This window comes from Dipteris shenzhenensis, chromosome 5, assembly GCF_047967505.1.
Source record: "Dipteris shenzhenensis isolate YYH24624 ecotype China chromosome 5, Dip_SZ_1.0, whole genome shotgun sequence".
Lineage (NCBI taxonomy): Eukaryota > Viridiplantae > Streptophyta > Polypodiopsida > Gleicheniales > Dipteridaceae > Dipteris > Dipteris shenzhenensis.
In genome coordinates this window covers 52,044,505-52,055,523 of record NC_141600.1, presented here as the reverse complement: position 1 = coordinate 52,055,523, position 11,019 = coordinate 52,044,505, and positions in this window count along the sequence as shown.

The window sequence follows — 11,019 nt, the reverse complement described above, 5'->3', positions numbered from 1 at the left end:
CTAGATATGCTGCGTATTGGGGGGCTGGAGATAGGCGAAATCATGCTGTCCAGAACTGTACTGGTGACTGCAACTGGGGTGCACAACTGGGCGGCAACAGGGAGCCAAGGTGCTGCTGGCAGATCTCCCTGGAATGAGGGGCAGGAGCCACTTTATAGGCCCCAGTTTACTGGGTAGGGGGTCGGCCCACATCTGGTCGGCCAACCCCTTCAGTTGGCCGACCAACTGCCCCAGTTGGTTGACCAACCGATCGGCCAATTGGTTGGCCAGCTGGGGCCCATTGGGTAGGCCGACTAGATGGTTGCAGGGGCTGTCCTTGGGTGCCTGTTCCTGGGCTGTTCCCTCATGCAATTCTTACTTCTCTAACCCCTTCTAGAAGGAAGTAAATTGGTGCCACTCTTCCTTCATGATCTGTTGCCGAAAACTCCCTTCTGGCAGATGTAATTGACTGATCTTAGATAGCGCTTGTGTCACTGTGCACATGTTGTCCCACATGTAGTTTCAACAAAGACACATGAAACACATTGTGGATCTTGGAGGTGTTGGGTAGCTCCAATTGATATGCTACCTCCCTAATCTTGCGGCTAATCCTGTAAGGCCCGTAATTCCGATGAGCAAGCTTTGTGTTGGTATTACCCTTAACGAAGCATAACGATTCTTGTGGAGATGCAAATGCACAAAATCTCCTTCCTTGAAGACCAAATATCTCCTGCGTTCATTGGCATAGTTCTTCTGCTTGGCTTGGGTATCCTACATATTCTTTTTAGCCAATTGTAAAAGAGCCCCCATCCTTTCCAAGTCATCTCATGCTTGTTGATTTTTCACAACCATGTCAGCAAACTGAGGAAGACATTTGGCACTTTACACCCATACATTGCCTCAAACAGGCTCATTCCAATAGAGAGCCTGAAGTCCGAAAAAAGTGGGTGTTCAGCCTGACCTCAAATCAATCTTAGTGAAAAATTGAGCACCCTTGAGTTCATCCAACAGGTCATCTTTCTTGGGGATCGGAAACCTGTTCTTGATAGTGGCCTTATTCTAGCCTCTGTAGTTAATGCACATATGGTATGAACCGTCTTTCTTCTTTACCAAAATAGAGAGAATACAAGATGGATAGATGTTGTAAAGAAACAAAAGAGTGCACCGGAGAATAAAGTGGAAATGATGAATACAACCCTTGAAGAAGAGGCCAAGAGAGGAGCTAGGACATTGCATGTGCGGGTCACAGGCTGAGTGGAAAAGATATCCCCCAAGAAGATGCAAAAGCACTTGGTATGAAAATAGGGGCAGCCAATGTTCCTATTGTGAATGCATGGAGAGTAGGGAAAGATGCTACCAAAACACGGGCCTTCATCTTGAAATTTGCAAACATGGACAAAAAGAGAGCTATCCTGTCTAAAAGGGCAGCTAGTGCTGTTGAGGCATGCAATACATCTGCCAAACCACGTGTAAACTCATCTAAGGGGCTATGTGGGTCAAGAATGCATAGACCATCATAGACTGCACAACTATATACCCATTTCTTCCACACACATGGGATGGACCAGCTGACCACAAGGAGACGGCGGGGGCGAGACATGGAGCATGAGCCCCGACATACTCGCCAACGGATAGGTACAGATACATAGATCAGGCTCAGGGACCTACCCTCCATGCTCACCACTGTAGAGACACGACCACTAGGTGTGACAGTAGCACTTGTCCGACACAGAGCTGCAGTCAGGAGATCGCAGCAGGCCGTACGTACAGATACTCGACAGAGCTCCATCACGGGATTCCTATCACAGTGGATGACTGCACCATTGGACTTTCCTCTCTGATTTGATGCAGATGACGCCCTAAGCTATTTGGGGTTCAAACCCCCTGTAGGAGTCTCAAAACCTGGAGTGGCGAGGCTTAACTCCCGCGAGACACTTAACCACAGCTTGCAGCTAGAACCTACAACCTGTGAGCTGGAACCTGCAATCTGTGAGCTGGAACCTGCAGCTTGTGCCCATTGCCTGCATCCCCCTCTCGGGGCGGATCACTCTTATTTGGCTTTTAGAATTTCAGGTACCACGCCAGCCATAAGGACAGCCCCCCATACACAGCCTCGCGTCCGAGTACACTTTGATCATGCCCTTGATCCAGTCTACAAGAGTCATCTCACCCAGGGACTTGACCTGCTTAGTGAGGAGACGGACCTCAACCGCGCTTCAAATGCTCTCGTTTCGGTGATACATGATGCTGCCACCAAGTCTTTCCCCACGACTCGATCCTCAGCATGTGCCCGGATCAGGACTATGACTCAGAACCCCTGGTTTGATGATGAGTGCAGAGAGCTGAGGTCTCACTTGACACATCAACGAGCTTTGGGCCACATGACGACACAGAAAGCACAACAGACATTACGGCATTTGACACGTCGTAAACGACGGACCTTTTTGACACGTAGGATGGAGGAGGTGATCAGATCTTTTCGTAGGGGAGACCCTACTTCTGGCTGGGGACTTTTATCTGAGGGGAAATCTCCTATTTCCATCACAGATCCAGGGGTCTAGCACACCTATGCTAGCTCGCCATACGATGTACTGTTGCAGACACCCCCTGATATGTCTTCCATGCCCAGGCCTACTACATGCTAGCTGTTCACTACACAGAATGTACGAGAGGCACTCCATCAACTCCATCATCAGAGAGCTCAAGACCACGAGCGCTTGCGGACTGAGCATTTTGCACATGGGCAGGAGATGCTAGCTCCGATCTTAGCACAGATGTTCAACCATGCGGTGTGCCATGGTTATTCAGCTACTTGGAGTACTACCACCATTGTGCCTATACACAAGGCAAGGGATCCCATGGTTTCTGGGAACTACCGCACCCTAATGATTGGTCACACTCTGGCCAAGATTTACGGGTCGGTTCTAGAGAGTGAATGCAGCAATTACATTGAGGCACAGGGGCAGCAAGCCATAGGACAGGCGAGATTCCGAAAATAGCACTCCACTCTAGATCATATTTTCACTCTAAGGGCTGTCATTGAGGCGGCGAGATCGAGACATCAGAAAGTTTATGCATGCTTTGTTGACTTTCAAAAGGCCTTTGACACAGTCCCACGCTCTCGGATGATCACGAGGCTCTAGGAGATGCATATTCCAAACACTTTAATTTGGGGGGTCATGAGCCTTTATGAATCTGTCAGAGGAAGAGTTCATGCCTCGGGAGGCTTGTCAAACTAAGTGGACAGTACCATTCGTGTCAAGCAGGGATGCCCCCTTTCACTGACTCTCTTCAGGCTTTACATAGATGAGATCACATCTTTTATCGACCGTCTAGAAGGAAAGGGATCACTGCTGGCTGATTTGATGATACAGATATCCAATATTGCTATATGCAAATGATATAGTCCTCTTATTGTCTTCAACAGAGGGCTTACAGAGGCATCTAGAGGCTCTAGAGGTGCTCTGCACGGAGTGAGACTTGACAGTTAACCTTGCAAAAACCAAGGTTATGATTTTCAACACCTCTTGAGCGGTACTGCACCGTCATAGCTTCTCATAGCCAATGGAGATAGTGCAATCCTAACACATATCTGGGAGCAATTTTCACAAGACCAGTTTTCAGGATGCTACAGGCAGCTAGAGCACCGCTTACACGTGGACAAGGAGCTCTGGCACAACTATAGAGAAAGTTTTTTCAGGCATGCTTCCAGGACCCCCCTACGAAGAGCTGGCTCTTTGACACACTCGTGAGACCGACTGCTATGTATGCAGCACCTTTTTGGGGGTGCGACATCTCGACGACAAAGTGGACGAGGTTTGAGCGGCCTCAGGTAGGTGATTGTGGGTTCCAAGATGATCCACAGTAAGCCTTCTGTCCCCCATCAGATTATGCAGGCAGAGTTTGCCGTGACACCTCTCCAGATTGATGCTATCTTTCATACAGTTACTTTCCTCCACAGAGTCCGAGCCTTACTCTGATGGAGACTCTCAAGCTTGGCCCTAGCATCCTCCATGCGACTAGCAAAGAGTGGAGATGCTACAGTATGGTATGCACTAGTATGCCTTTGGTTCACCGGACATGGGCTACAGATGGATCAGCTCCCTCCCTTCCAGTACAGTTTTGATGCACCACCTTCACTACTTCCCTCACGAGACAAGATTAATCGTATCATACGGTTAGATCTCCTTCACATACACATATCCCGAGCTTGGAAGGGAGAGCACGAGCTTCCCACCAAGACTCAGTTCTATCATGATCATTTCGTGAGGATATCAGATGATGGTTTTATCATCAGGCCCCAGTATCTCCAAGATCAAGGAGTCTCACATGCACTGAGATTGCCATCGGGTCTCATCCCACCGGCTAGAGATTGAAACAGGGAGAGCAAGAGGTGTACCCAGAGAGAGACGGATATGCACGCTATGCACTTTAGGGGAGGTCGAGACAGAGGAGCATTTCCTATGCTTTTGCCTAGTCTACTATGAGATCAGAGGACGATACCACTGCCTTTTTCTAGAGAGACATGGCTTTGGTCCACTCACACGCCTGCTTCACTTCTATGACCAGGTATGCATTCGCCTATATTTAATGGAGATGAGACGGCACAGAGACATGCCTTTACAACAGTTTTAGGCAGCAGCAACAGACAGAGACAGTATCACACATAGGAGGCTCAGCCTGATCGACTGCAGAGCGACATGTCACAGATTTCTATGCCCTTGACACTATGACTCATGAGGTAGAGAATTGAGGAGCTAACTGACCTACGAGCTCACTGGATCAGGGATACGAGACAGGCTCAAAGCCCACGCTTGACATGGAGGATGCCCAGAGCACGTACTATTGAGGTCCACCCCATCACTGCTTCTCTCGGTAGTAGCCGTCCTAGTCAAGGACTCGCTATCAACATGGCTCATCGGATACGAAGCTTACACAGACCCCGCCCCCTGCCACAATGAGACAACACTCGACAGCTGCAGATCCAAGAGATCCTCATAGCCTGCAGCACTAGATCCAGATCATTGACTTCTCAGCGCAGTTTTTTAGTGCTATAGTTTTCTATTTTTTAGTACTTGGCAAGGGCTTTTGCGCCCTTTGCCTCTTTTGTTTTAGCCCTTCGAGGCTTGTATGAGACACCTATTTTTGGCACTTTGTCCCATAGGCCCGTGAGGTCTCCGGTGGACGTTAATACATCTCTCTCTCTCTCTCTCTCTCTCTCTCTCTCTCTCTCTCTCTCTCTCTTTGTTTTAGCCCTTCGAGGCTTGTATGAGACACCTATTTTTTGGCACTTTGTCCCATAGGCCCGTGAGGTCTCCCGTGGACTCTCTCTCTCTCTCTCTCTCTCTCTCTCTCTCTCTCTCTGTGGACTCTCTCTCTCTCTCTCTCTCTCTCTCTCTCGGGGACATCCCCTCCCTGTTTAGAGTCAGAGCCCAACCGACACGGGTCACGGTAGCCCTGGTTAAACGCAGAGCTATGACCAAGAGACGTGCCAGGGCTGCACCTGTGAGTGGTCGACGGCACTCTATCGCCGATTTCATGCCCCCATTGCTTCATCCTTCCTAATGTCCTAATGATGATGATGATGATGATGAGATTGATATATAGTCGACCACCGACATGACTATGTTGTACTTAGGACTTAGTACTACCATTCTGCATTTTTTGCATTTTGCATTGGTGTGGATGCTCGCCAATGCAAAATGCAAGCCATCGGTTCCTCACCAGATTATTCGGGCTGAGTTTGGCTCATCTCCATTGTAGCTTGACACAGCGTTCCAAGTCATCACTTACTTATACCAAGTCAGTTGGGGATTGCACATCTGGGCGACGCAGACTATCGTGGTTAGCATTATCTTCCTCCATGGCTTTAGCTGAGGCCGGGGACCAGAGATGTTGGTACGCACATACAGGCAGATGGTTCCGGCAGTTAGGCCTCCACTTGAATAGACTCCCTCCCTTCCAGTAGGTTAACCACGTCATACATAAGGATCTCTTATAGCTACATACATTCCAGACCTTGTTGGAACTAAGTGAGCTCCCAGTAAAACTCACTTTCTACAGGGACCAATGTCTACACATATCAGAGGAGGTCTTTGTTGTCCCACCGGGATATACACGGATTCATCTACCTCATTCGCTGCGGATTGTGATCGGACAGTTCCGAGTCTCACATAGACTCCGCACCGAGAGGGTAGAGAGAGTACCTAGCGAGGCGCATTTGCACCTTATGCGGACTACAGGAGGTTGAGTCAGAGGAGCACTTCATTTTCAGGTGTCCAGTATATTATAAGATCTGGAGACACTGCTATTGCCTTGTCAGAGATAGCTCCGGACTGTTATCATGTTTCCTCTCTTTCCTAGACTAGAGATGCTTGGCCGCTTTCATCCATGAGACAATCAAACACCGGAAGCGTCTACTCAGACTACAGAGACAGGAGCAGAGTGGCTTGGCAAACTCCTCTCTGAGCATGATCACCGAGTTTTTTCAGCCCGATCATACAGATCATACAAATCTCCCTCCCTCGAGACTTCGACTCGACCGTGGCCCAGAGCCAGTGATACAACAGACCAGGCAGAGGCTTGGCAGACTCCTCTCTGAGCATGATCACCGAGTTTTTTCAGCCCGATCATACAGATCATACAAATCTCCCTCCCTCGAGACTCTGACTCGACCGTGGCCTAGAGCGTGATACGATAGACCAGGCAGAGGATTGAGTCACACATCACACTTGGGGTCCCCTCCCTCTTTAGAGTGGGGACACGACCAACCGCCGTCACCGTTGCCCTTGTCAGACGCCGAGCTATGGCCAAGAGATCACGCAAGGATGCCCCACGGAGAGACGATAGCATTCTATCTCCGACTTTATGCTACCACTCCCTACCATTCTTGATGTTGATGATGGAGGAGAGGGTAGAGTTGACATGTGACATGGTCATGATGATGATGACAATTCTGGTGCAATTGATCACTTTGACTTGGCGCTTGCGATGATGTTATCACTGATGTTACTATGTAGCTTTTTAGCACTTAGCACTTGGCATGGGTGTCGATGTTCGCTTAGCAGCTCCACCCTTCAACTTGCTTTGTATTCAGGTTTCTTATAGTCACATAGACACATTGGTCTTCCACAAACTTATCTATCTATCTATCTATCCTCTAGTCTGTTTTCCCTTCCTCCCTAGCCATTCACTCCCACCGCTGCATCTTCGTCCCTCCAGCAGAGCCATTGTGGGTTAGTTCCGATTCAGCACGCTTAAGTCCACAACTCTAACGAGCTATCGAGAAGCAGCGTCCACAAGGGCCTTTTGGTTACCTGTGGCAGTCTTAACAAAGAACTAGATTGGGATCAATTCAATCCTTCAACCACAATGTCCTTCCATACGCTTACTATGTCTCGTCTATTCTGTCAACCCATCTGCATGCCTTCGTCTCAACCCACACTTTGCGAAGAACTCCTCCAGCGCACATGTTGGTCAAGCTAGGTCTTGGCCAGGCCTGTAATACTACGACGTGTTGCCGAATCTGAAGTTGGTTCATACCGACGCTCCTCTTCGTCCAAACTCTCCACCTACCATCAAATGCTCAATTGAGGCGCAACCACTGTGGCCAGATTTGATCATTTTTGTAGCTACGATAAGTCTTCAAGAAGGATCTGCATAAAGATTTCCATCATGCAATTCGAACCTACGCAGGCAAAGCCCACATGATTGGCTAGATAGAGACACCATGAACGAAGGAGTTGCATAAAGATTTTCATCATGATATTTTCCAAATCCGTTGCCGATTTCGCCATGTTTTCCCAATCCGTCACAAATGTCGCCATATCCGCCCTCGTAACTAATTTTTTTAATTTCACCCTGGTGGGGGGGGTTAGCAAGTTAGTAAGTTTGGTTAGTCTTTTTACCTACTGGGGTTAGGCTAGGTCTACATGGTTGGGTTAGGTTGCGTTAACCGGGGTCAAACCATGGCTTGGGTTAGGTTGGACTAATTGGGTTGTCTCAAATGTGCTAATTGTCCTAAGGGTCTTATGTCAATGTCCTAACTGTTCTAGGTGACCAAGGTGTCTCCAAAAAAAAAAAACGAGCTTTTGCAGCCCTATTCTTCGGCCTTTTACCGAGCTACACTCGGCAGCTTTTCAGCATCGTTTGGGCTCTATATTGCGGCTTCTTCACCAAACTTTCTCATTTGGCTTCCATTTTTTAATTATAGTCACGATGGCACCCAAGCATTTACCTCGTGTTGAGGAGTCACTACCAGGTGGTGATACATCGTTTGAGGCTGCTTAGCAGGAGCGAGTGCTTTTCTCTAAGGGTGCACCTACCATGGGCGCATCTGCTACTACACGGCCCACATCTCCTGCACCTATGGATGGCATGCACAGTTCCTTGAGACCCTCTCCTCCATGCTTTAGGGTATGTTTCTATAAATGGGGCAGCAGATTGGCTAGCAACTCAGTCAGGTCACCACACATGCTTTACAGGACAAGGGCAAGCTGCCTATATCCCAGCATGGGGATCATTCGGACAGCTAGGATGCATTCTCTACTCCACGCGGGGGCTTTATGGCAGATGCTCACCGTACCCCATGTTTCCCGCCTCCTAGGCCATTTCATTTTGAGCAATCCGCACCCCAACATGGGGATTACTTTGGTTTTGATGATGCATTCTGTGCTGCAAAGCACCTTTTTGTCAGATGTGAGGCCATCCTACAGTTCGCAGCTCTATACACCTTTGCAGATAGAGCCATCTATCTTGGGTCAACCCACTGGTATGCATTCGTTCAGTGCTTCTTTGTCCACACACCGGCCAGCAGTTGGGTTCGGTTTACATGGCAGTCCACAACAGTGTCCTCTCAACCTTTTGGTATGCCAAACTACACAACCAAGGGTTCATGCTCCTTTTGCACCACCGTTGAGCACATACAGCTACACACAGCCTGTACATCAGACAAGTGGCTCTAGTTTTCAGCAAGGTGTTGGCTATGGACAGCAGGCCGCTATTGATGATATGCTTTCTAACGCGTTGTGTTCATACTGGGCCTTGCTTGAGGACATCCATGATGAGATGCCATTCCACCACTATGTGAATCTTAAGCGTGATGATGCCCGCACTTCTTGAGGTGGCCCAAACAAAAATTATGCAGCAAAGGATGTCAGATATAAGCACGTGATGCATAAGTTTAAGGGTGATAAACCCATGCCCAATGAGCTGGAAGAATGCCTCACGAAGCTAGAAGATTACTTCCGCATCTACCCCAAACAAGAAGAGGATCGCATCATTCCTGCAAGGATGCACTTGCAGGATTAGCAGTACATGAGAGACTCTCACAAAGGCTGACCACATGGGAACAATTTAAAGGGCTGATGGTCACGACATTTGTATCACAACTAGTATTGGAGCAGTACTTGGCTAAGCTTTATGCATTATCACAGACTGGAACAGTCCAGGAGTACTTGCAGCATTTCTGGAGGCTTTCCCTTTCTATGCAGGACATATCTGAGAAGGGGAATGTTAAATTTATAGTATGCACAACAAAGCTGCAGTTACAAGAAGACTCAGACGATGATCAACTCTGACCTACAAAACAAACTTACGTCTACCACACTGATATCTCAGTGATGTCTCATGACTGTCCCCTCAACCCTATGGGGCTTGTTGGGGTTCATAAAACTTGAGCCATTCAATACAATAGAATTAATGATGAAGTACAATAGCCATTCTATATCTTGAACTAGTGGCATCACCCTGCTTTGTAGATCACCCTTGATGAAGACATACTCGAAACACTTCTGAAAAGTGCTGCTCCAGCCGCCTGTGGATACGCCATGCCCCAGAGGCCACTGCACTGACTATCAGCCACCTAAGATGGTCTCACATGCATCTGCCACCTATCAGCTACCTATGACTAACCAATACAAGAAGACCACGATGGCCAGCCAATGGAAATTTGCCATGTTAAAACATGGCCTGTCTGAAATCATACTTGACATCTCCCTGAGGATCACTTTTCCAACACCCTCCCTTGATCCGAACTAGGAGATGACAAAGACCAAAACCAACAGACAAAATTCAAAGGGCTCATCCCATCTGGGCTTTTTGCCTATACAATGAATCACCAGAAACAACACCATAAATCAAAGCATCATAGCTTTGTGAAACTGTAGAAGGCATCGTAGCCAAAATAACATATTCAATCGAGAAGGCATCGTAGCCCTCAGCATCATAGACAAAGTGAAGGCATCGTTGCCAAAGTGAAGGCATCGTAGCCCTCGCATAAGACCAAGGCATCGTTGCCCTGTTGAAGCTAACCAAGGCATCGTAGCCTTGTCAAAGCAGAACCCAACATCACATCGTGATTGCTCACAAAGAGCCGAAGCTTCTGCATCAGCATCTCATATTGGTCTACTCACAAAGAGCCAGTACAGTCACTGCAAGTTCTAAACCACCCAGGGAGCAGCCGACCAAAACCAACATTCTCTTCAAGAGCAAACTATCTGTAGAAGAGAGCTGAGCTAGGACTGCCAAACTGCATAAGAGAGCCAAGCTAAGACTGCCAAACTTGCTGCTCTCAAAAAATCTAAACACCTAAATACTTAACCACCACCATTGTCTCCCCCTCTGATCAATCAGTGCAAAACCAGCCATGTCTTCAAAAGATAAACCAGAAAATATTTCACGAAATAGATTTCTTCCCTGCAACTAAGAGCAAACATTTTTTAAGAATAGGGAGGGAAAGATTTGGAACGGCCTGTACCCTTCCATAAGAAGAGAAGGTTTGATAAAAAGCCCTTCTTTAAGTCTAAATCTGGTTTTGTCAGAAAAGGAAAAGAAAATGTGGTTGCAAATGCCTTGTCCCGGATGTGGGCTTGCACGTTGTGTGTTGTTTCTACCATTGGGTTCATGGCATTTAGGAAGAGTACATGCAATATTCGAAGGCAGCAGCCATATTTTCAGATTTGCAGGAGCCCTCATGCCAAAGTCACCCTGACTTTAAACTGCATAATGGGTTATTGTGGTGCAAGGACAGAATTTAATAGT